This window comes from Humulus lupulus, chromosome 3, assembly GCF_963169125.1.
Source record: "Humulus lupulus chromosome 3, drHumLupu1.1, whole genome shotgun sequence".
NCBI lineage: Eukaryota > Viridiplantae > Streptophyta > Magnoliopsida > Rosales > Cannabaceae > Humulus > Humulus lupulus.
Window position 1 is genome coordinate 240,431,943 of NC_084795.1, and position 27,012 is coordinate 240,458,954.

General features: G+C 43.2%; 1 non-coding gene across 1 annotated transcript; it reads left to right on the forward strand.

Moving 5' to 3' along the window:
• The first annotated feature begins 17,662 nt into the window (after positions 1-17,662).
• On the forward strand, positions 17,663-17,769 carry LOC133827899 (small nucleolar RNA R71). The gene has a single exon (XR_009890548.1). It is a non-coding gene; the product is annotated as a small nucleolar RNA R71 (small nucleolar RNA).
• Positions 17,770-27,012: the final 9,243 nt, after the last annotated feature.

Below are 27,012 nucleotides of genomic sequence, written 5' to 3' on the forward strand. Positions count from 1 at the left end.
GAGACTTATTAGTCATCTACCTCAGAGTGAGAGACTTATTAGTCATCTACTCAGAGCTTAGGACTTCACAAACATTTATTTGTACCTGCTTGCATGCATGAGTAGGGTTATTACTGCTAGGCATGCCTATTATGACTTAGTAAGATGTTATTACTTGTTCATGAGCATATTGAGTTTTCTTGCTGGGCTTTGACTCACAGGTGCTTTGTGGTGCAGGTAAAGGCAAAAGAAAGCTGGACCATCCTTGAGTTGGAGAGCTTAGGTGATGATGTGTACATATGCGGCTGCTCGACCGCCACGGCCGAGGGTTTAAAGAGGAACTAGGGTTAAACCCTATTTTGCCACTTAGGTTAGCTGGTTGTAAATATTTTGTTGTAATTAACCTTTAAATTATATTTTTGGGATCCCAATGTATATGGTAAACGTTATAGTGAAACGTTGTATCTTAACCAAAAATTTTAACCCTAAATCGTTAATCATACTTAGTTACACGATTATGGCCAAATGTCTTGGTTAGCGAGTTTATCATTGTTCAAAATGCACACTGTAACGGTCCCTGGAGATTAGGGCGTTACAACTTGGTAGTAGAGCGAGCCAAGGTTAAGGGTTTCTGAAGACAAGCTGGGCATGTACACTCGTCACTGAAGATAGCTTCACTCAGGGAATGGTAACTATTTCTGTAGTTATGTATTTAACTGCTTAAATAGAATGTAAATGCTTTACCTACACATTGTATGAGGGAGCATGATATTCTAATAGAGCCTGGCTCTTGACTATTAATGTGATTATATGATTACCTGCTTTGTGATTATATGAATGTGATATTTTCATGCTGGAGTTGGAAGCATGGTATGTATGTTGGAAGAGCAGGGGTATGAATTGATGAAAAAATGCCATGGGCATGTTTGTAGCACTATAGTGGTTTGTGATTGTAGTGTGGTAAGATTGTTCCCGTGGGGAAAGCTCTTGATATGCTCATCATATTTAATGGGTCAAGTTATTGACTGCAGATTCAATCAGCAGGTATATATCCAAGGCAGATAATGAGGCCTGATGGTGGTTATACCGAGGGTGAGAGTTTCAGCCAGGGTTTGAGTTCTTCATCTCCCTCTTCGAATTTTCAGCAAATGTTTATAGATGTGCAATTAAGATTGCAGAGGCAAGAGGAAGATATTAGGTGTTTGAAGCAACAACATAATCAGTCGAGGAACACCTATTCCTTTGTTATGCCAGGAGTGGCACCAGTTTTGGCTCAGCCTAGGGTTGAGAGTAGATGGGAATTTCTTTGTGGAAGATTCTAGGAGTATAACCCTCCAGTCTTTGAGGGAGGCCTAGATCCATTCAGAGCTGAGCAATGGATGGGCATGATCAGTTCCATTCTTAATTGTATGGGGCTGGTAGATCACGATAGGGTGATCTGTGCTACATATGTATTGCGGGATGATGCCCTGACGTGGTGGGAAGTAATATCCCAAACACGAGATACATCTGTGATGGATTGGAAATAATTTAGGCAGTTGTTCAATGACAAGTGTAAATGTGATGCGGCCCAAACAGCTAAGATGAATGAGTTTATGAACCTGGTTCAGGGCAATGCAACAGTAACCGAGTATGTTAACATATTTGATGGGTTGGCCAAGTTTTCTTTCGACATGGTGCCCACAGATGTAGCTCAGAAGGAAAGGTTTATCCAGGGATTGAACCCCAAAATAGCTCGGGGCATTAGAGTTGCCCCAGTGCATGAAATTTCTACCTATGTTCAGGTGGCAGGGAAGGCTCTTGCTATTGAGAGCACATGAAATGAGAAGAAGAGTGCCAGAAAGCATGGAGCTCAGGCAGTGATACCTCCATTTATTGGAGCGAGCAAGAAAAAGAGCTGGATGACTTATCCAATATGCGCTCAGTGTAAGAGACATAATCTTGGAGAATGCCGAGCAAAGGCATGTTACTTATATGGAATGGTTGGGCATTTCATGAGGGATTGCCCAAGACAAGGAGCAGATGAGAAAACAGGGATGGACAGCTCGACTCCAGCTCGAGTGTTCATTTCGAGGCAGTCAGAGTTTGAGACTGAGGCTGGTTCCTCAGGGATGGCAGGTCAGCTTTCTAGTTTTGATTTTTGTATTATGCTGACTAGTTTGGTGCCATGTTGTTCTTTGTTTGTTGCATCTAGGGAAGCATCAATTTAATATGCAGATTGCATGATTATGTTGTGATGAGTTAGGTTATGGTGGAAGTGATTCATCAGTTGTTTTGATAAAGTTGGTTATGACTAACTTCAGTATAATCCTAGATATAGATTGGTTAACCAAGTGTGAGGCAATGCTAGATTGCAAGGAAATGATTGTAACTCTTGGGTTTGAGAGTGGGAAACCCTTGTGGTAGTTTGCACTGTGCATGGATTTTGTATGCTTATGACATTTGTATTTAAAGCTAGAGATCTATTGCAGGGGGATGCATAGAACTCCTAGCTAGTGTGGTGGATACCACTTAGGTTGTGCCAAAGGGATCATGACAGAATGGAGTAGTTTGTGAGTTCTGGATGGATTTCCAGGGAATTTGTCAAGATTACCTTTACATAAAAAGATAAATGGTGATTGGATTGGTGTCAGAAATGGAACCAGGTCTAGGGCACTGTATAGTTGTAAGACCTAAATGGCTCAACTATTGAGTAAGATGGTATTCTCCAAGGTGGATCTTTGATCTGGTTAGTACCAGCTAGAGATCAGGGAGAAGAATATGCATAAGTTTGTTGTTATATTAGATAAGGGCACTGGGAGTGCTGAGTATATTTTGAGGATTTGGTTAATGCCAAGTTGTTTTGATGGATTAGATGAACAGAGTATTCAAGGATTATTTGAATTGGATTTGTAATCGTCTTGATCAATGGTATTATGGTATATTCTCTGCGGAGGTTTTCCAAGGTCAAGGAACGCCTTAGAGAGAAGGAGTTTCCTTGGACGGGCATGATATTATATGTGTTTTGTGGAAGAGTTTTGAGTATTCTTACAAATCAGAATCAGTTGTAGGTTGTTATGACACCTCAATGACAGGGAAAAAGAAATTGCCTATGCATCATGTTAGTTAAAGGATCTGACCAGGACTAGAGTAGAGTTTCTGGTGGGCCAGTTGGCCAGCTTTATACTTGAGATTATTATTTTAGAAAGGATCAAGGAGAATAGTTAAGTGAACCATAGATGGGAAGAATTGAGGGTAATGTCTTAGCTGGATTAGCTAAGGATTATGCAGTGTCAGATATGGGTTTATTGTGGTATAAGGATCGGATTTGGAATTCGATAGACACTGGGATTAAATGGGAGATTCTGGATGAATCTCATATTACCCTCTTATTCTCTTCATCCAGGCATCATGGAAATATAACAGGATATGAAAGCTTTATTGTGGTGGCCTGTGATGGAGAGGGACATAATGGAATACATGAAAAAGTTCTTAACCTGTTAGCAAGTTAAGACAGAGTATCAGAAACCAGTAAGACTATTGTAGCCTTTGAGTATTCTATAGTGGAAATAAGGAAACATCGTGATAGGTTTCGCGGTGGGGCTGCCCAAGATAGTGGGCCAGAGTGATTGGAATTGGGTCATTATGGACCAGTATTTAAAGTGAGCCCACTTTTATAAGGCAAGTAACACAGTTGATCAATATTCAAATCTTTGTGTGAGAGAGGTAGTATGCCTTCATGGAAATTCAAGGTTCATCTTATCAGATGAAGACTCTATTATTACTTACAAGTTTTGGAAGGGTTGCAAAAGGTGATGAATATATAGTTGGAATTTAACACAGTTTATTACTCTCAAACTGATGGTAAATTAGAGAGAGAGTTATCCAATTATTATTGGAAGGACATCTTATGAGATGAATGAGATATTATATCTAGTTCAGGGGATCATTGAGGTTATTGAAAAGGTTAGAGCCTGGATGCTGACTTCTCAAAGTAAATGGAAAAGTTATATTTATTTAAGATGCAGGAACATGGAGTTCCAAATAGAAAATTCTATCTCCCTAAAGGTATCACCATGGAAATGGGTGAAGAGGTAAGAGCAAGTTGAGCCCTAGATTATTAAGACTATTTGAATCCTGGATAGGATCTGTCAGGTTGCCTTTGGATTGGCCACGTCTTTGGCACTGTCAGTAGTATACAGTGTATTATGTATTTCCATGTTGAGAACATGGGTTAAAGGAAACTCATGTGTTGAGTTGTAAGAATCTGGAGATTGAGGCTAAGTTATCATGTGAGGAATAGCTAGTTCAGATTTTAACAGAAAGAATAAGGTTTTGGGGAACAAATCTATACCTTGAGTTAAGGTGTAATGCCCCAAAATCCCTAATACAATTTAATGGCTGGATCAGTAGGCCGGGAGGGCCATAACTGTTTAATTAGGCCATTAGCTGATAATATGCATATTTATGTGAATTATATTAGAATGTGATGTTACATGCGTGCATGTGGGTCCACATTTGATTGTTAGGGTGTTTTGGTAATTTGGCCCGTTGAGGGCATATTTGCGTATTTTGGTGCATATTGTGAGTTATGAATGAGATTCCATTATTATGGAGATATATTCAAGCTATTCGGCATGAGGCGGTCTTATATTATAAATTAGCGGTTTTGTCATAACGAGAGTCTTTTATTGGGATATTGAATAATGAGAATGTTATTTGATGATAAATTGGGAGTTATTGAGATCAGGAGGAAATTCTGGAAGTTTTGACTATAATACCCCCGGGAGTATTTTCGGGACCCCGAGCACTAGGTTTTATTTTAGGTTACTTAAGCTTGAAGTAGCTTGTCAGATAGAATCGTACGTTAGAAAACCCTTTTTCTCTTCTCGTTAGTTCATTTTATCGTTCGAGGTATTCTCAAAGAAATCTTGAGTTCTAGGAGTCGAAATCAAGCGAGGATCGAGGCATAGTGATCCTATGAAATATTAGAAGCTTCTTGACCGAAGGATTGAGAAACAACCCAATCAAAGGCAATCTAAGTTTTAAGTTTTAAGTTTTTAGCGTTTCTAAGCTTCGAATTGGATTTTGTGAATCGTTGAGTTTTTGGTTCGTTTGAGCCTCAGGATTTGATGGTTTTGGATCATTGGGAAGTTTGGGAACTTTGATTTTTGGATTTGGAAGTGTTTAGATATATTATTGGAGGGTTTGGGATGATGGAAAACGAGTTTATGGCTGGTTCTAGGTTGGGGGCCGCGGCCCTAGCTCGAAGAAGCAGGTGGAACATTTTGGCCTTGCTGGGCGCCGCGACCCTGGGTATGGGGTGCCGCGGCCCTTGCTCCTAGTTTGGCTGGGGGCCACGGCTTAAGGTGCTAGGGCCGCAGCTCTTGAGTGGTTTTGAGCCCGTTTGAGTGTTTTGGCTTCGGGAACTTGGTTTTAGGCCTTGGGATTGTTCCTACTACCCGGATTAGTGGGGATTGATATCCTGGAGGCTAGATCTTGGTTTGGGAACCTTTGTTATTCATGTTATTGATGGTGTCCCATATTTGGTTATGACTAGGTGACCGCTAAAGGGATAAAAGTCATATCGTTCTCAGGGGTCGTTCTTTTATTCATTCTCGCTCGAATCAGAGGTAAGAAAACTGCACCCTGTGTATATGACATGCATGATTGTTGTTGAGGCATGTTGGTTGATAAATGTGGACATTGATTGCACATTAAATTCTTAGCAGAGCTTGCTTACTTGTGTATGGCACTAATTAGTTAGGGACGGCACTGGTCGCATATTACTGACCTGAGAGTTAGAAACGACATAAGCGCCCTAAACACAGGGCCGATTAAAGATTATATCTAATCGATATCAGCGTTGAATGCCTCCAGGGACATTAATGCTGGACCGACCCTAAGGTCGATGAAACTTATAAGCGCTTGGCTAGTCTAAGACTAGTTACTCAGAGCCAAGGCCTAAGGCCTATGTGACTGCTTGTCACATGGCTAGGGAGCGGAATCCCATGGTTATGATTCTATGGTCATGAGGAAGGTTATGTTGGTGATTAGTCATCATGCACCTATCCTGGTTAAACTAGTGAAAGGCTCACTTATTTGTAAAGCCCCGGTGACCCTAACGTCACATGGCTAGAGGGAACGGAACCCACCTTAGTGACTTTTCAACTGTCACTCATCTGTTTTGGACTGAAAGTCCTGAATGATTATTATGAGCATTGTTGATATTATATCCATGTTATATTGTGTTTTCTTGCTGGGCTTTGGCTCATGGGTGCTATGTGGTGCAGGTAAAGGAAAAGAAAAGCTCACCCAGCCTTGAGTGGAGAGCTTAGGTGGTATTGTGTACATATGCGGCCGCTTGACCACCAGGGCCAAGGAGTTCTCAGAGGAACTAGGGGGTTTACCCTATTTTTGCCGCTTAGGTCGGCGGGTTTGTAAATTTGAAACAGTAATGACCATTTTGAGTTGTAAATAACTGGTAAATGTTTTTGATGGGCCCATGAATAGTTTTATGTTCTAAATAAAATATATCCTTTCCTTTTGATTGGTTTTCCATCTTAGCCTGTTAATAACACTTAGCAGTATGTTTTTAACCAAAGGACTCGGGTAGCGAGTTAAATTTTCGGTTCACCGTAACTGTTCTAGGGTAACCAGGGCGTTACATAAGGTATGTTACAAAAACAGTGAGGTCGAGGGAACAACCTGGGAACTGGAATCAGTTGTGCGAAATTTATATTCCTGGCTGTTCAGATAAAATTTCGGGGACAAAAATTCTGTAAGGAGGGGATAGTTGTAATTTGCCCAAATTTCCTAATAAGGTTTAGGACCTTGATTAGGAGGTCGGGAGAGTCATAATTGATTTATTATGCAATTAAATGATTATATGCATATTTAGGTGTATAAAATATGCATGTGAACCCATTTCTTATTAATTGGGTGATTTTCATATTTTGGCCATTTTGGGCATATTTGGCATATATGTGGCATGTGTGTGGTGCTTCATTATTATTTGGTTATGCTAGGGTTACTCGGCATGAGACGATCCTAGGGGCTAAGCTAGTGGGAAAGTCACAACGGGATTTATACTTGACTCGGAGTGAGTCAAGGGGTATTTAGCACATTACTGTGTTATTGGATAATGGGAATAAATATTTGATGATAATTGGGAGTTAGTAAGATCAGGGGAAAATTCTAGGATTTTTTACTATTTTACCCCCGGGGGCATTTTCGGGACCCCGAGCATTAGGATTTGCTTGAGGCTACTTAAGCTTAAAGTAACCTGTTAAGAAATAAAAAGAACGTTCTCTCTCCTTAAAAGTTCCATTTTCATCTCCCGATCACATTTTCGAAGGAAACTTGAGTTCTAGGACTCAGATTCAAGCGAGGATCGACGAATAGCGATTCTATGGAAGATTAAAAGCTTATTAGCCAGAGGATTTAGTTGGGAAACGACATAATCAGGGGTAATTCAAGTTTTAAGTTCTAAGTTTTTAAATTTTTTAAGCGTGGATTGGATTTTGTGATTTGATGAGTTCTTGATTTGATTGAGGCTTGGGTTTTGTTGATTTTGGATCATGGGGATGTTTGGGAACTTTGATTTTGGGATTTGGAGATGTTTGGATAGGTTTTCGGAAGGTTTTTAAATGGCGAAAATGAGGTTTTTTTCTAGGTTCGTGGTCGGGCCACGGCCTTGTTCTTGGGCACCACGGCCCAGGCTTGAAGAAGAAGGTGAAGGTTGCTGATGGGCAGTTAGGGCCGCAGCGCTAGGCACAGGCAGAGATGGGTTTGGCTACTGTTTGGAGGCGGGCCGAGGCGCAGGTCTGGTGTGGGGCTGCGGCGCTAGAGGGCAGTTTTGCCTAGATTTGGTTTTTATTCATGGGAACTTAACTCTAAGGGCCTGGGATCGATTCTACTACCCAGTTGAGAAGGATTCGACGTCCCAGAGGCTAGGTTTGAGTCTGGAAGTATTTATTTACTCATTTTGATGATGTTTTATATTATGGTTGTGACTAGGTTATCACTAGGAGCTTGGAATTAGGATCGTGCTTGTGGCTCATTTATTGGTAACCTGTGCTTGGACTAAAGGTAAGAAAACTACATCCAGTATGTGATGCATGTGATTCATAAGATACATGAGATTAGGGCATGCCATGTGTTGCGATAATTTTGCTATGCAAGTGCACACAGTCGCGAACTTGTAATAAAATGGTAAAACCAAGTATCGTCCTCAAGGACTGAATTATCAATTACCAGTCAATTAATCTCTTGTTCTATTTGATGAATTAAAACTTCTTGATTTTTGTAAAATACAGCAAAAGAACCGATAAAGTGCAGAAATAATAATCGACAATTAAATAGCATAATAACTAATAGTAAAAACTCTTAATTCAATCACTGAGAAACAATTAGGATATTCAATCTCATCAACTATCCTTCCTATTATTCCCTAATGCCAAGTATGAATTCTTCTTATTTTTACCTAATTCAATTAACAAGTTGAAACAACAGTCTATAATCATACTATGAATTATAAACTCAACCTAGGTGACAATTTCCTATATTTCTATGGTAAATTGAACCACAAAGGTAGCATTAAATTCCACAACTTAATAACAGCTACACAATTAATTCAGATACTTTCGTTCTAAATTAGAATTATGTCCAATATAACCACAGCATAATTAAATCTCACTTCTCAGATTTTGACTTAAAAAACATATATATATATGACTAAAGATGGCCAATCAATAATCAATCTATAAGAACAGGTTATAAGGAATTGAAGAAGATTGAAGAAGAGGAAATTAAAATTGCATTAGGTCATAATAGAAATTCAAGTGATTCAATTGAACATCCTAAACAGAAAATTAGTTCATAGTCATAGTGCTAATCACAACAGAATTTAAAGATAACATCAAGAAGAAAGACATGTAAAAATACTCTAAGCTTGAGCCTTCAACACCAGAACTCCTCCCTTCGTCCGTTCCCCTTCTCTCTTCTTTTTCGTCCTTTAAAACCTAGGATTTTTAGATTTTAGACAGGCGGGCCGCGGCTCTACATACACTATGCCGCGGCCCGTGTCAAAATTTCTGGGCAGACTATCCTTTCAATGCCGCGGCTCTCTGAAACCATGCCGCGGCCCGCATCATTGTCTTCTGGGCAGAATGCCCATCCATGCCGCGGCTCTACCTAGCCATGCCGCGGCCCGAAGATGTCCTCAAAAACCATGCTTCTGTTTCTCCCCCTAGCCGCGGCCCTACATTGATCATGCCGTGGCTCTTAAGGAATTCTTCAATTCTTCAAGTTTTCATCCCAAAATTTCACCAACACTTCCAAATGGTATTGAGAACCATTCTTGATCAAAATATGATGAAAAACTCGATTATTTCTTCCCTTTCTTTGGCATTTCCTTCCACATGCTCAATTCTTCCTGATATTCACAAAAACAACCAAACAAAGCGTAAACCCGCACTAAAACAAGGAAAAACAAAATAAAAGACTACTAAAAACATCACCAAGACATCATAAAAACTAGACTCATCAAACTCCCCCAAACTTAACCTTTACTCGCCCTCGAGTAAAGACCAAGTTAAACTAACAAAAAGAAACAAACACAAAAACGAACAAGTTAAACCATCATTACCATCTACACTGCTTTGCCAACACTCATGAAATCTCAATTGCAATATTTATAACCAGAATTTCTGCTCAATTGCCTCAAAGTCCAACTTATACAGTTCAATTAGGAAAATCAATAATATATCATGAAAATGACTACAACACTTGCATTCTATCATATATGCTCAACTCATTCCAGATAATTCCACAAACCAAATCTACAATATGCTTGCATTACTCGACCTTCTCCACTAATGTCAACAACACATGTTTTGAAATCAACAGGACTTTCACAGGTTATAGTGTTAGGCTTAGGTAAGGGTAGATGAAATTCTCATTTAAGCTCAATCGTTACCATAAGCATAAAACCTTAAAACCAACCAAATTTTTCTTTACCACACCCAAAATCACCCTTTTATACAATTAGAGAGAGAGATGACAACACTTTTCATTATTTTCTTCTTTTCTTTTTCTAGACTTATCACTTCTTTTTTTTTTTTTTTTTTTCAAATCACACTCCCCCAAACTTATTATTTTCTATATATAAATATGATCAAGGAGTGTGACAAAGTGATATTATTCTTTTTTTTTTTTTTTCTTTTTTTTTCTCAAAGACTTCTCTCTCTCTTCTTTTTGTACAATCATACTGTATTCCAATCATAACAACCTCTTACTATTTTTCCTTCTTCTTTCCCACAGATTATATGCTTATGATAACAAAAGGAAAGGAAAACAAAAATAAAGAAGTTAAGAAATTTAGGCTCAAATAGTATGATCAAGAACAAAAACCAAATTCAAGGCTCAAAAGGGTAACTAAGGATAATTAACTCAAGGTCGGCTTGAAAGGCACAATCGATCCAAAAAAAAAATTGCCTAAATCACTTTTCTAAACACATGTCATCAAGAATTTCGCCTCAAAAGCCAAATAATGCAAGTTCTATTAGATTCAAATTGTCATTCCACCAACCCTAGTCAAACACATATAATACAATCCAAAATGTTATCTTTTCAAAACATATTAAAAATTTCCCACAGAACTTTTTAAATTCAACTCTAAAACAATTGAACCAAGCACACAGTTGAATTCAATTTCCTTTTCACGAGCAAAGACAAAGCAAGTACAGACAAGAATGATGGTTTAACTTTTACACTACAGAAAACTAAACTAAACTAAACAACGCAGAAAACAAAAATAAAACAAAATAAGCTCCCCCCCAAACTTAAGACGCACATTGTCCCCAATGTGATAAAGAAAAAGAACAAAGGAAGAGAACTTACCTGACGCCACATCAGTATGGCGGTGGAGGTGGTGGAGGTGGCCACTGATATGGAGTGTACTGTGGCGGTGGAGTGAAATAATTCTCATCGGCTGAACTCATAGTCCACCTCGTGACCAAAGTATTCAACTCCTCAATATGAGCCCGGCCATATTCATTTTGTTGCACCATAAAGTCATTATAGTGCTGATTTTGCGCCTGCTGCGATTGGATTAAATATTGATTTTGTTGAATAATGTAATCCAATCGAGCATGCGTACTCTGCGTGTGCTCGTCAATCGGTCCTCCAATTGCCAAATTTTCATGTGGGTTGCTGGGACTCGCTTCTTCTACTTCCTCCTCCTCAGCGCGATCAGGGCCCCCTGTTTCATCAGCCCGGCTGCGCTTATTTGGCTGAGTAGAGTCAGGCTGCGTAAGACAGGCTGGAGGAAAGGCCGTAAACAAGGTCTGATTGATGGCCCCCATTGGCCTCCGGACTAGATCGCTGGAAAAGGTTGGTACCTCATAAGTGCTACATAAAGTCGAAAGGAAGGTACCATGGGCGACACCAGCGGTAGTGTTGAATCGACTGATGTTGCGTATGCTATATCGAATAATGCGGCCCACATCGACCTTCTTTTGAGTCATGATAGCGTACACTAACAAACAATGCTCTCGATCAACAGAAGACAGGTGAGACGTCGGCAGTAAACGTGCCCCTTCCATACTTAAGACCTCAGCCACCACATCATAGTCTGGCTCCTCGAAATGGGCCAACTGCCAGTATTCATCCTCTTGTGCAGAAAAAGAGGGAAGACCCAGTAATTGGTTGAATGCATAGGCTGATGTAGGCACCAATTTGCCTCTGACAAAATTATTCTGCTCTGCATCTTGATAGGAGAAATTGGCGAAAAATTCATATATAATAGAGCAGTTGGCTGAATCCACATGGTTCGAGTCACAAAACAAATTCCATCTTCGACGCACTATTTCAGCTTTTATAAGTTCATAACCAGGGTGCTGTACAGCAGGGGCCTCATCAAAGTCAAACCCCCTTTCCCTTACCACCGATCTTTTATAAATCTTTTTAAACAAATCGGCAGCATCCTTACTCACAAAAATATTCGTGTCATACTCAGCTGGGGCAGGTGGTGTTGGTGGTGGTTGAGTGCGTGATGAGGATGCTTTCTTGGAGGAGGTACCTCTAGGGGGATTTCGCTTAGGACCCATAATATCTTTCAAAAAGAACCAACTAAACCCCCAAATATGCTCTCAAGAACTTGAGTATACTTTCCTTTTTGGTGTCACTCCCCCCCAAACTTACTAATTACCACAATCAACACCCCAAACACTAATTCCCACAATCAATAGCCTTTAACAATAATTCCCACAATCAAAAATTGGCAAAACCCTTAATCTTCTCACAAGAACAACAAAGAACAATCCACAACACCACAATGCAATCTAATCTCTAATAAAAAGTATTAGATTAGAGAAGATACACTTACTTGAATGGCACAAAAATCCTTCTTGTGGTCTCCTTGACTGATGGAAGTCTCAAACAAAATTAGAGAGAAAAGAAGTTTTGAGTGTGAGTAAGATTGTGAGAGTGAATGAATGGGATAATGGCTGATTTAGGGCTTTTTATCCCAATTTTTGGACTAGGGCCGCGGCATTACCTTGACTATGCCGCGGCCCGCATCAAATTTCCACACTGGAATGCCGCGGCCCTCTCAGACATATGCCGCGGCCCGCCTTGTGATTCTGGGAAAACTTGGGATCAATGCCGCGGCTCTCCTCATCTATGCCGCGGCCCTCCTCATTTATGCCAAATCCGTGAGCCTCTGGAACCCCCCAATGCCGCGGCATCATAGGGCAATGCCGCGGCCCTTAAGGAATTTTTAATTTTTTTGATTTTTTTGATTTTTTAAATTTTTTTTCATTTTTCACGTTTTTCACGATTCTAAAAGTACAAAAATAAACCAAATATCCATTGTTTACAAATACAAAAGTAAAAAAATAACAAGTAAAATATAGGGTGCCTCCTACAAGCGCTGTCGTTAACGTCATTTAGCCGGACGCGGAACCCTCTTCAGAGAGGCTTCAGAAGGAGGATAGACTTCGCTTGATCAAAACTACCACCCAAGTAGGGTTTCAATCTCTGACCATTGACTTTAAATGAATCACCTGAGTTGCCCCGAACTTCTACAGAACCATAAGGAAAAACTTGAACTACAGTGAATGGTCCGGACCATCTTGACTTCAATTTGCCAGGAAACAGTCGAAGTCTTGAATTGAACAGAAGTACCTGCTGCCCTGGTTGGAACTCCCTTCTGATTAAGTTCTTGTCATGCCAAGCCTTTGTTCTTTCTTTATAAATCTTGGCATTCTCATAAGCCTCATTTCTGAACTCGTCAAGTTCATTCAGTTGCAACAGTCTTCTTTCACTAGTGGCACTCCAATCATAATTTAACTTTTTCATAGCCCAAAATGCCCTATGCTCCAATTCGACTGGTAGATGACATGCTTTACCAAACACCAACCTATAAGGAGACATGCCTATTGGTGTTTTGAATGCAGTTCTGTATGCCCAAATCGCATCATCTAACTTTTTCGACCAATTCTTCCTCGAACTGTCAACGGTCTTCTCAAGGATGCTCTTGATTTCTCTGTTCGAAACTTCAGCTTCCCCATTTGATTGAGGATGATAAGGCAAAGCTTTTCGGTGATAAACTCCATAACGAGCCAGCAGTGCATCCAGTTGCTTATTCACAAAGTGTTTCCCTTCATCACTAATCAGAGCTCGGGGAGTGCCAAATCTAGTAAAAATATGTTTATGCAGAAAATTAAGCACAATTTTACCGTCATTGGCTCTAGTTGCTGTAGCCTCCACCCATTTGGATACATAGTCCACTGCCAAGAGAATATATTCATTGTTGTAAGACGGTGGAAAAGGCCCCATGAAATCGATGCCCCATACGTCAAACATTTCCACCTCAAGAATCCCTTGTAGAGGCATTTCGTTTCTCCTCGAGATATTTCCAGTTCTCTGACATCTATCACAGGCCTTGACAAACACATTTGCATCCTTGAATAATGAAGGCCAATAGAAACCACTTTGTAATACCTTAGCCGCCGTTCTTGATGCACCAAAATGCCCTCCGCATTGTTGAGTATGACAGTGATTAAGAATGGACTGCGTCTCTTCTTCAGGAACGCACCTTCTGATAATCTGATCAACACAGTGCCTATAGAGAATAGGTTCCTCCCAATAGTAGTGTTTCACCTCAGAAAAGAATTTCTTTAATTGCTGCTTTGACATTTCAGAAGGCACAATTTTTGCAACCAAAAAGTTCACTATGTCTGCAAACCACGGGACAGCTAAAGTCTCACTTACCCCAAACAACTGCTCATCAGGAAAATGATCATTGATTTGCACTGCTTTCTTATTTTCAGTCTCCTCCACCTCAAGTCTAGAGAGATGATCAGCTACCACATTCTCGCTGCCCTTCTTGTCACGAATCTCCATGTCAAATTCTTGAAGCAACAGAATCCATCTAATCAAGCGGGGCTTGGCATCTTTCTTTGACATCAAGTATTTAATGGCAGAGTGATCAGTGTAGACAATCACCTTGTTACCAATCAGATATGGTCTGAATTTATCGCAAGCAAACACAATAGCTAGCAACTCTTTTTCTGTAGTGGCATAATTAAGCTGAGCATCATTTAGAGTCCGACTAGCATAGTAAATAGACCTGAATACCTTATCAATCCGCTGTCCCAGAACTGCCCCCACTGCGTAATCACTGGCATCACACATCAACTCAAAAGGCAATTCCCATCTCGGAGCTATCACAATTGGAGCAGAAATAAGCTTTTCTTTCAAGAAATTGAACGCCCTCAAACATTCGTCATTAAAATCAAAGACAACTCCATTCATAAGCAGATTCGAGAGAGGCTTAGACACCTTCGAGAAATCTTTGATGAATCTTCGATAGAACCCAGCGTGACCAAGAAAACTTCTAACTCCTTTGACTGAAACTGGTGGAGGCAGCCTTTCAATGGTAGAAATTTTCGCTCTATCTACCTCAATTCCCTCACTTGAAATTTTATGGCCAAGGACAATCCCCTCTTTCACCATAAAATGGCATTTCTCCCAATTCAACACCAGATTAGCCATCTCACAACGACGCAGCACGTTCTTTAAATTACCCAAACAGAGGTCGAATGATGAGCCAAAAACAGAGAAGTCATCCATGAAAATCTCAATACACCGGTCTACCATGTCTGAAAATATGGCCATCATGCACCGTTGAAATGTTGCAGGGGCATTGCATAGTCCAAACGGCATTCTCCTGAAAGCAAATGTGCCATAAGGACATGTGAAGGTTGTTTTCTCTTGATCCTCTGGTGCAATAGCGATCTGATGATACCCAGAATACCCATCCAAGAAACAGTAGTAGCTGTGGCCTGCCAATCTGTCAAGCATCTGATCAAGAAAAGGCAAAGGAAAATGATCCTTCCTTGTTGCCTTATTGAGCTTGCGGTAGTCTATACAAATCCGCCACCCCGTTACAGTCCTTGTTGGAATGAGTTCATTGTTCTCATTTTTCACCACAGTCATTCCACCCTTCTTAGGTACCACTTGCACAGGGCTCACCCATGCACTATCAGAAATTGGGTAGATCACCCCAACATCCAACCATTTAAGAATCTGATCCAATACTACATCCTTCATGGCTGGATTGAGTCTTCTCTGGGCCTCTATGGATGGCTTGCTATTCTCCTCCAATAAAATTTTATGCATCACTGTCGTTGGGCTTATTCCTCTAATATCTGCCAATGTCCACCCAATGGCCAATTTATGCTCCCTTAGAACCCTCAACAGTTTCTCCAATTCTACCTTTGACAGGTCAGCTGACACAATGACCGGTAAAGTTTCATTCTCTCCCAAATAAGCATATTGCAGGTGATCTGGGAGGACCTTTAAGTCCAACGGTGGTGGCTGCTGAATGGAGGTTAGCGGTTTATCAGTCGCATCCGCTAATTCTTGGAACTTTTTCCAATATGGTAAGAAAGAGTTGATCTAGTTTACACATTCTCTGATCTCAGCGTCCTCATCATCATCGCCCTCATCACCCAATAATACTGCCTCTAAGGCATCACTGCTCATCCTTCTCTTGGAGACTGCCTTTTCTATCATATCCACACTAAAGCAACTGTCACTAGCCACCGGATACTTCATAGACTTGAAGACATTAAAGACCACCTCATCTCCTTGAACTCTCAGCTTAAGCTCTCCTTTTTGAACATCAATAAGAGCTTGGCCTGTGGCTAAAAATGGTCTACCAAGAATAATAGGAACATCTGTGTCCTCCTCCATGTCCAGAACAATAAAGTCAGCGGGAAATATGAACTTATCCACTTTCACAAGAACATCCTCAATAATACCTCGTGGATGTGTTAACGATCGGTCTGCGAGCTGTAAAGTGACAGTTGTTGGTTTTGCCTCCCCCAAACCAAGTCTTTTAAACACAGATAAGGGCATCAAATTGATACTTGCCCCCAGATCACATAAGGCGTGCTTACATTCAAACTTACCAATGGTGCAAGGTATGGTGAAACTCCCCGGATCTCTCAGCTTTTGGGGTAACTTCCTTTGTAAAATAGCGCTGCACTCTTCAGTGAGTGCTACAGTCTCATAGTCCTCCATTCTCCTTTTCTTTGACAGAATCTCCTTCATAAACTTAACATAACTGGGCATCTGCTCCAAGGCCTCCGCAAAAGGAATGTTTATGTGCAGCTTTTTAAACACCTCAAGAAACTTAGAAAACTGTTTATCAAGGGTAGTCTTTCTAAGCCTCTGAGGGTATGGAACTCTAACTGGCTGCTCAATGACAACTGGGGGACTCTGTTCTGACTTCTGATGGTCTTCAGTAACCCTTTCTGAATCAGACTGTGCACCCATCTCTTTTTTCTGAACCACTTCCTGTGGAGGTCTAGGCTGCTCTGTTTGCTTCCCACTCCGCAAAGTGATTGCTTGAACTTGCTCCTTGGGGTTGACTTCAGTATTACTTGGCAAGTTTCCCTGGGGTCTGTTATTGAGCTTATTTGCCAACTGCCCAACCTGTGTCTCAAGGTTTCGAATGGAGGATCTTGTCTCAGTCATAAATTGAGTCTGAGTGTTAGTAAGAGTCAACAGGGCAGCTTGCAGTTCATTAGGTCTCTCAGGTTGAGGCATTGATTGTTGAGGCCTAGGCTGCATTGATGACGAAGCTTGATTCATAGGTGGCTGAGGCATGTTATTCTGAAATTGACCCTGAAACTGAGGTTGTTGGCCTTGATTATTCTTCCACGAAAAATTGGGATGATTTCGCCACCCAGGATTGTAGTTGTTGGAGAATGGATTATTGAGTGGCCTCTGAAAATTTCCCACCGCCTGAACTTGAGCATGATCCATGGGTGTGTTATTCATACAGATAGGGCACTGATCGACAGAATGAGCACCACCACACATTTCACATCTCACTGCCATCTGAACCGCATTAGCAGACACACTACTCTGTTGCAACTGCTTGGTCAAAGAGGCTACTTGCGCTGTTAAGGCAGTGATTGCATCTAGCTCATGCACCCCAGCTACCTTTCTGACTCCTGATGATCTTTCCTCAGACCACTGATGGTTGTTTGTAGCCATGTCCTCCAGCAGCTCATAAGCGCCAGTTGCGCTCTTGCTCATAAAAGTGCCACCCGCTGCAGCATCTATAATGGTTCTGGTTGTCGGACATAAACCATTGTAGAAGTTCTGTACTAGCATCCACTGTTCAATGCCATGATGAGGACATCTTCTAAGGAGTTCCTTAAACCGTTCCCACGCCTCATATAATGACTCTCCGTCATTCTGGCAAAAGTTATTTATCTCTCCCCTTAATTTAGCAGCTTTGGACGGAGGGAAGAATTTGGACAAAAACTTCTGAGCTAGATCTTGCCAAGTGACAATGGAGTTTGGCTGCAAAGAATTCAGCCAACTTTTAGCTCTGTCCCTTAGAGAAAATGGGAAGAGCCTAAGCTTGATTGCGTCATCACTCACCCCATTATATTTGAAGGTTCCACACAACTCCAGAAAGTTGGACAAATGGGTGTGAGGATCTTCAGAGGGCAACCCATTGAATTGCACAGAGGACTGCACCATTTGTAAAATAGCAGGCTTTATTTCGAAGTTGTTGGCCTCTACAGTTGGTGGGCATATACTATTTTCTACTCCCGTCAGAGTGGGTAGCACATAATCTCTCAGACTCCTCTCAGCGTTGGTCTGAGCCTGAACCCCTTGGACAACTCCTGGATTTAGACCATTCCTGCCATCCCCATCATTCTGTGCCATCTTCACAGAATTCTGGGTCTCTCTCTTATTCTTTCTGATTTGATTGCAAGACTTTTCGATCTCGGGATTCAGAGGAACAAGTGTGGCTTTTCCTTTTCTGCCACGCATATACCAAAATTCACCTGAGATAGACAAATTAAGCAACTAAACAGATTAGAAACGAGAGAAATTAAAATCAAATTAGAATAAAAATTAATTAGACTGATATTGATAATTTTCAGTCCCCGGCAACGGCGCCAAAAACTTGTTGCGATAATTTTGCTATGCAAGTGCACACAGTCGCGAACTTGTAATAAAATGGTAAAACCAAGTATCGTCCTCAAGGACTGAATTATCAATTACCAGTCAATTAATCTCTTGTTCTATTTGATGAATTAAAACTTCTTGATTTTTGTAAAATACAGCAAAAGAACCGATAAAGTGCAGAAATAATAATCGACAATTAAATAGCATAATAACTAATAGTAAAAACTCTTAACTCAATCACTGAGAAACAATTAGGATATTCAATCTCATCAACTATCCTTCCTATTATTCCCTAATGCCAAGTATGAATTCTTCTTATTTTTACCTAATTCAATTAACAAGTTGAAACAACAGTCTATAATCATACTATGAATTATAAACTCAACCTAGGTGACAATTTCCTATATTTCTATGGTAAATTGAACCACAAAGGTAGCATTAAATTCCACAACTTAATAACAGCTACACAATTAATTCAGATACTTTCGTTCTAAATTAGAATTATGTCCAATATAACCACAGCATAATTAAATCTCACTTCTCAGATTTTGACTTAAAAAACATATATATATGACTAAAGATGGCCAATCAATAATCAATCTATAAGAACAGGTTATAAGGAATTGAAGAAGATTGAAGAAGAGGAAATTAAAATTGCATTAGGTCATAATAGAAATTCAAGTGATTCAATTGAACATCCTAAACAGAAAATTAGTTCATAGTCATAGTGCTAATCACAACAGAATTTAAAGATAACATCAAGAAGAAAGACATGTAAAAATACTCTAAGCTTGAGCCTTCAACACCAGAACTCCTCCCTTCGTCTGTTCCCCTTCTCTCTTCTTTTTCGTCCTTTAAAACCTAGGATTTTTAGATTTTAGACAGGCGGGCCGCGGCTCTACATACACTATGCCGCGGCCCGTGTCAAAATTTCTGGGCAGACTATCCTTTCAATGCCGCGGCTCTCTGAAACCATGCCGCGGCCCGCATCATTGTCTTCTGGGCAGAATGCCCATCCATGCCGCGGCTCTACCTAGCCATGCCGCGGCCCGAAGATGTCCTCAAAAACCATGCTTCTGTTTCTCCCCCTAGCCGCGGCCCTACATTGATCATGCCGTGGCTCTTAAGGAATTCTTCAATTCTTCAAGTTTTCATCCCAAAATTTCACCAACACTTCCAAATGGTATTGAGAACCATTCTTGATCAAAATATGATGAAAAACTCGATTATTTCTTCCCTTTCTTTGGCATTTCCTTCCACATGCTCAATTCTTCCTGATATTCACAAAAACAACCAAACAAAGCGTAAACCCGCACTAAAACAAGGAAAAACAAAATAAAAGACTACTAAAAACATCACCAAGACATCATAAAAACTAGACTCATCACCATGAATGTTGAATATGAGATTGATCAGAGCTTGAGTCTCTGTATTTGTGCATGATTATAATTATGCTTCTGATTATTGATTAAGCATGCTAAATGCCTTATATATGAAAATTTGACATATGATATATGTCTGTTTGCATTACCTCAGTGAGGAAGTACTGACTTATTAGTCAGAGAATGAAAATGGTGTCAGTATTGATGGTGAAGCTATGACTTATCAGTCAAGATCGACAGTAGTACTGAGCACTGGTCGTATGGTATTGGCTTATGAGTCAAGAACTATATTAGCGTGTTTAACGCAAGCCGAAAAGATTAGATCTAATCGACATAAGCATTATCATCAGAAGCATGAAATGCTTGACCGACCTTAAGTTCGATGAAAACTAAAAGCGCTTGTCTAGTCTAAAGGCTAGTAATTTAGATCCAGAGCCAAAAAGGCTAAGGTGACCTGCATGTCACATGGCTAGGAGGGTATGGGACCTCAGACATAGACTTATCAGTCATTTGACCGAGACAGACTTATCAGTCATTTGACCGAGATAGACTTATTAGTCATCTAATCTAGATAGACTTATCAGTTGTCTATTTAAAGAATGACTTATTAGTCATCTACTTCAGAGAGACTTATTAGTCATCTACCTCAGAGTGAGAGACTTATTAGTCATCTACTCAGAGCTCAGGACTTCACAAACATTTGTTTGTACCTGCTTGCATGCATGAGTAGGGTTATTACTGCTAGGCATGCCAATTAGTAACATGTTATTATGTAGTGTCTCAGAATATTTACTTAGCTAGCAAGACAGTAATAGTAGTTAGTATTAGTTTGTAGAATGTTGAATTTTGTGGTTTTTGGTTCAAGCCGGGACTTAGTTGGACACTCATAGCAACAATTATGGATTTTATAAGTTTAACATATAGTTTAAGAATGTGTTGACGATGAAATCTCGTCAACGAAATTAGGTCGGAAAACTCAAAGGTAAATGCGGCGATGTTTAGATGAGAACTTAGAATTAACTTATGAAAGGATAAACACAGATGAAAAATGGAGTGAAAAATGTATATTGCTTAATAGCCTCTGCATACAATGAATTTTCCAACCCCCTTCTCTGTGGAAGTGGGGTTCATTTTATAGTAGGCTCTAATGGCCCTGGGTACATGGTGGTCCAGGGGACCAGATGGTACACAAGTACACTAACAGGAGAGTGGTTCCAGGGGTAGTGGTGCCAGCTCTGGTACAAGGTCAGAGATCATGGGAGCACCTCACCTTCTGTACCTGGTCATGCCTCCACTACCTGCCTGGTACGGGTGTCAGAGGAGTGGCTGGTGAGGACAACAGTGGACTCCGTACCTCATGAGATCAATGCCATGTGACCCTCATTTGCAAGGCATAGATGCGAGGCGGTAATGACCCATGCACTGGCCGTGCCTTGCAAGGCTCCTAGTGGCGAGGGCCTAGCTATACTTGTCTCCTTGCGGCATGGATCCAGACTAGTGACACGATGGTGCAACGGCCTCCCGAGAACATGGTGGCCCACGGGCCTCGCTGGGGGCATGTCCTTGATGGCCTCGCTGGGGGCGTGTGCCTGATGGCCTCGCTAGGAGGCGTGCATGCCTGATGGGCTCGCTGGGGGCGTGTGCCTGATGGCCTCGCTAGGAGGCGTGCATGCTTGATGGCCTCGCTGAGGGCGTGTGCCTGATGGCCTCGCTAGGAGGCGTGCGTGCCTGATGGCCTCGCTGGGGGCGTGTGCCTGATGGCCTCGCTAGGAGGCGTGCATGCCTGATGGCCTCGCTAGGAGGCGTGCGTGCCTAATGGCCTCGCTGGGGGCGTGTGCCTGATGGCCTCGCTAGGAGGCGTGCGTGCCTGATGGCCTCGCTGGGGGCGTGTGCCTGATGGCCTCGCTAGGAGGCGTGTGCCTGATGGCCTCGCTAGGAGGCGTGCGTGCCTGATGGCCTCGCTGGGGGCGTATGCCTGATGGCCTCACTGGGGGCGTGTGCCTGATGGCCTCGCTAGGAGGCGTGCGTGCCTGATGGCCTCGCTGGGGGCGTGTGCCTGATGGCCTCACTGGGGGCGTGTGCCTGATGGCCTCGCTAGGGGCGTGTGCCTGATGGCCTCGCTAGGAGCGTGTGCCTGATGGCCTCGCTAGGAGCGTGTGCCTAATGGCCTCGCTAGGAGGCGTGTGCCTGATGGCCTCGCTAGGAGGTGTGTGTGCCTGATGGCCCGAGGACCCAATGAGAGTGTAGGCGTATGGGGGTCTAAGTGCGTTCTTTGGGTCTTTTATAAGCGTGGAATATTGAGCATCCATAGGTGTATGTCCCGGGCGTCTTTGGCAGAGTTCACGTGTATGAGTGCATCTTGACCCATGAGCATGTCAGCCTTGCGTGGGCACGTCGGACCTCACTATGTGAGGGCCTTGTGCACCTATCCTCTTGCAGTATTCATTGTGGCCCCTTAGCTTAGCAGGGCCAAACCTTGTGGCTCATAATGTGTTGTTTCTCATGAGATGATCTCCTGTATTCAACAAGGCCGACAGGCTCGAGCCCAATAGCATGAATAAGTGACCTTTATCCCTATGTTCCAACCAGGGACTAAAGAGTTTTTATTTGGTGGATTTTTGGCATCCACAGAATGTACGCCTTAAATATCCACGGGTTATTAGCGAGTTAGAAAAGGGCATAATCCTATCAGCCACGTGGAAGCCACCTACCCGGAACTGCTGTTACAAATCTCCACTTCTTTAGCTCGAGGTAGCCAATGGTTTAGTAAGAATACTCAAAGGCACCGAGTCAACAGCGTGGACACCACGAGCTGAGACTACATCAAGCTCGGGGTACGTTCTGGAGCTGACACCTCCGACCCTTTATAAAGTCAACCACGCAATGTAAACGTGCGCATATCAGACATCACGTGTCTACTCCATTCCTGAATTCTCGGACACACAGCATAAACGTGCGTGTTCAGGCACCCCACGACTGGTTTGGGCCATGCGGCCCATTATCCCCCTTACTTATTGATTAGACCACACTTCATTGTCAGGTTTTAGGAATTAATCATGAATGTCACAGAAGTGACATGATGGGTAACAAGGTCATGGGATGACCTCCTTTGCCAACACCCAGGTGTCCTCTCCCTATAAATATGGAGACCCTGGGTGTTGCAAAGGGTTGGCCTCTAATTTGTAAAGAAACACCCTGTAAGGAATATCAGAGATATATCAATAATAGTGACTGGTGGACTAGAAGGATTTTAACCTTCGAACCACCTTAAAAAGTATTCGAGTTATAATCTTCCTTTGAGATCATTCATATATTACGGTTCATCATTTAGCACTAATCCATCTCCTTATTCATATAATTATCTGTTGTCGAAGAACCGCGTCAACAGTTTGGTGCTTTCATTGAGAGTTGTTAGATTGGTGCTATCGCAAAAACCCGACCATGGTAGTTACTCGCTCGAGACATGGTAACGAGGCAGATCAACGTGATGGGCAGAAGGCCCACCATGCCACCATATCCGACGAGCAAAACCCTGAGGTTCAGCAGTGACCAGGGAAGCATCCAATGGGCCAAGACTACATTGGAAGTTCAGCTCCCCGGCCGCCCAATCCGAACCTGGATTTCTACACGGCGGTAGAAATGGAGAATGCACAGTTGAGGAGTCAGCTGGCGAAAGCAAACAAGCATATCGAAGAGGTTTTGGCCCGATTACCCCCTCTTACAACCGATGCTAACGTCGGAAAGAGGCAAGGTGGTACTCATAAGTCCCGCCGGGGTAACCGGTCCAGGCCTGATCGGTCGGCCAGAACCTTGACATCGAATTCTACTTCCACGTCGCACAACCAAGAAACTATATTTGAGGAACTCCCTAGGGCCGATCAGTAGTTCAGCCGATCGGTCCGGACCTCAACTCCCAGTTCAGTTCCACCCTCGAGTGCACCCAGGAGGGCTCATGGCAGCTCGCGAAGAAGATCCGGGAAGAGCTTGCGACGACAGCCTGCCCTGGCCAGCCGTCCTGCACCACGCTCAGACCGCCGAGCGTAGGACGCGGGGGATGGTAGAGCGGAGCGACCGAGACCTAGCTTAATCCGCCCTGACGGGACTAGGATCGCGTCACCAGTCAGGCATCCTCTGTCACCAATAAGATACCCATCTCCTCCCCGCCCAGTCCGAGACATTCTGGCTCATGGGAGCAGCAGGAGAAATCCTCCTTCCATCGGACCTTCCCATCGCAGCCGGCGCCCAGGGAAATCCCGAATCCTCACCCTCAACGGCGGGCCCCGAGCTTCTTGAATGGAAGTTACCGGACCGGGAGTAATCAAAGTGGCAGGTCTAGAGAAGATCTGCGCCATCGTTTGAGCTCGGCTCAAAGCTCTCAGCCCACCCCGAGGGGCGACCTCCGAGATCGTCTCAACTCTCAGAGAGGAGACCCAGCTGGAAACGGCAGTCATGCTCGCCAAGGGGAGGGCCTATCTGAAGTACGTGACAATGGGAATGTCCCACATAACCTATCTCAAGATAGGAGGGACTATAACCCGCCTAACGCGTACAATGGAACTGGAGCTGTTGAACAGCCCCAGAACAACCAAGGAAGCAAGGACCAAACCCTAGAGCGACTGGCTCAGATGGAGGAGCTGATGAGGAAGCTCTTATCGGAAAAAGAAAAAGATGAGTACGACTCGGGGGACGAACTTGAGCTCTTTGCCCCAGCATAGCAGCTACGGCGTATCCACCTGGTTTCCGTATGCCTCACTTGTCCAAGTTCAATGGGGACGGGGACCCGTCAGATCATCTGGGTATGTTCAACACCCTAATGATGGCCCACAACATCGGTCCCGAGCTGAGATGTTTAATATTTCCTTCCACCTTGACTAGGTCGGCCAGGCAATGGTTCAAGCAGAGTAAAAAGCAGTCCATCAGCTCATGGAAAACCTTTTCTGCCGACTTCAAGAGGGCATTTCGAGCTTCTCAGGCTGCCTGCGTCAAAGCCGACACCCTGCCGAACATAAGACAACAGCCCGAGGAACCTTTGAAAGCTTACCTGAGCAGATTTGCAAACGTTGCGGCTCGAGCCAGGGACGCAGATGATAGTTCCAAGCTTATGGCCTTGACGACTGGGATCCTTGTTGGAGGCGGACTCTGGGAAGAGATATAGAGAAAAGGTGTCAACACCGTGAATGAATTCCTGAATAGGACCCAGGGATGGATAAACCTGGAGGAGGCGCGAGCATTGGTCGCGAGAACCAGCCAGGCCCCTGAACAGCCCACTGGAGTGGGAACGGATGTCGTGACAGCGACACAAACCGTTACACAGAATAACCAGTTTGGTGGAGGCAAGAGAAAAGGAAGCAGTGAGGGCGGCCAGCACGGCCCGAAGAAGAACAAGTCCTTGGAAAAGTTTAAGCCAGTCTACGCGACTTATACCGAGCTCACACACACTAGGGAGAACATTTTCCTAGCAAACTCTGCTCACCTCCCCTGGAAGAAGCCGGAACCGTTGAAGCGCCAAAAAGGTAAGCGAGACCCCTCCAAGTTTTGTCGGTTCCACAACGACATTGGCCACAACACTGATGATTGTAGGCACCTGAAGGATGAGATCAAGACTCTCATCAGAGATGGACCCTTGGCTCAGTATGCGCGGAATAGAGTTCCCGCTGGCCAACCAGCTCTGGAAGCTCCGATAAGTCAGCCCGGGTCTCGGGTAGATCAGGACATCCCTCCTCCTATTATAGGAGGAGAGATCTCCACGATCTCCGGAGGCCCTCATCTGGCTGGCACGAGCAGAGGTGCCCAGAAGAGATATGTCAATGAACTTAAGGCTCATAATGGAGTGGAGTTCGTCTCTGAGCAGCATCTACCCATATAGCAATGATTGGAGAGACAACCAATCATATTCACTGAGGAAGATGCCAGTCACGTCCAGTTCCCTCATAATGACCCTCTGGTCGTAGCCGCCCAGCTCGCTAACTAGAGAGTTAGAAGGATACTGGTCGATAATGGGAGCTTGGTAAACCTGTTGTTCCGGTCTATGCTGGACAAGATGGGTTTATCTCTCACCGAGTTGAAAGCCACCTCCATGATGCTATATGGATTCTCTGGGGAAGGGTCGGCAGCAATAGGAACAATCGAGCTGGTGATCACCTTGGGAGAGGGACCCCGGACTGTCTCAAAACTCCTCGAGTTTGTGGTCATCGATTATCCCACCACGTACAATGCTATTTTGGGCCGACCTACATTGATAGTGTTTGAAGCCATAACCTCCATCTGCCACCTCGCACTAAAATTCCCCTCTTCCTCAAGGATATGCACGGTCCGAGGTGATCAGCTCGCTGCCAGGGAATGCTATAGCATTTCTATGAAGGGAAAATCAAAACCCGGGCAACAGACGATGACCATCCAGGGCGGGAATGAGGAATTTCAGGAACTTGTGCCTAGTCCTGAGATTCAAAAACCTCATAACGCCAAAGGGGAGAATATCATCTTAAATAATGATATCGACCCCAGAGTAGGCGAGGATAGATTCGAGCTCCAGGCCATCGAAGAGCTCGAGGAGGTAAACATCGACCCACAAGACCCCTCGAAGGTGGTAAAGCTCGGGAAAAATCTATGTAGCGAGAGGAAGGCGGAGCTGATTAAGTTTCTGCAAGAGAATCTAGATGTGTTCACCTGGTCTCATGGAGACATGGTAGGGATCAGTCCGAGCGTCATCATGCACACCCTCCACTTGGATAAAAGCGTGCCTGCAAAATCCCAGAAACAAAGGCGCCTAGGAACAACCCGAGCTGAGGCCCTAGAGGAGGAAGTAGCCCAGCTCTTAAAGTGCGGCTTTATCCGCGAGGAAAAGTTCCCGATCTAGGTCGCCAATCCTGTGTTGGTCTCGAAGCCCAACGGGAAATGGCGGACTTGCATCGACTTCTCTGATCTGAACAAAGCCTGCCCCAAAGAATGCTTCCCCTTGCCAAGGATCGACCAATTGGTAGATGCCACGGCGGGGCACGAGCTCATGTCTTTTATGGATGCATACTCGGGCTATAATTAGATCGCCATGAATCCAGCAGACCGGGAACACACTAGCTTCATGACCCCAACTAACGTTTATTGTTACAAGGTCATGCCCTTCGGGCTGAAGAACGCCAGAGCTACATGCCAGAGGTTGGTAAATAGGATG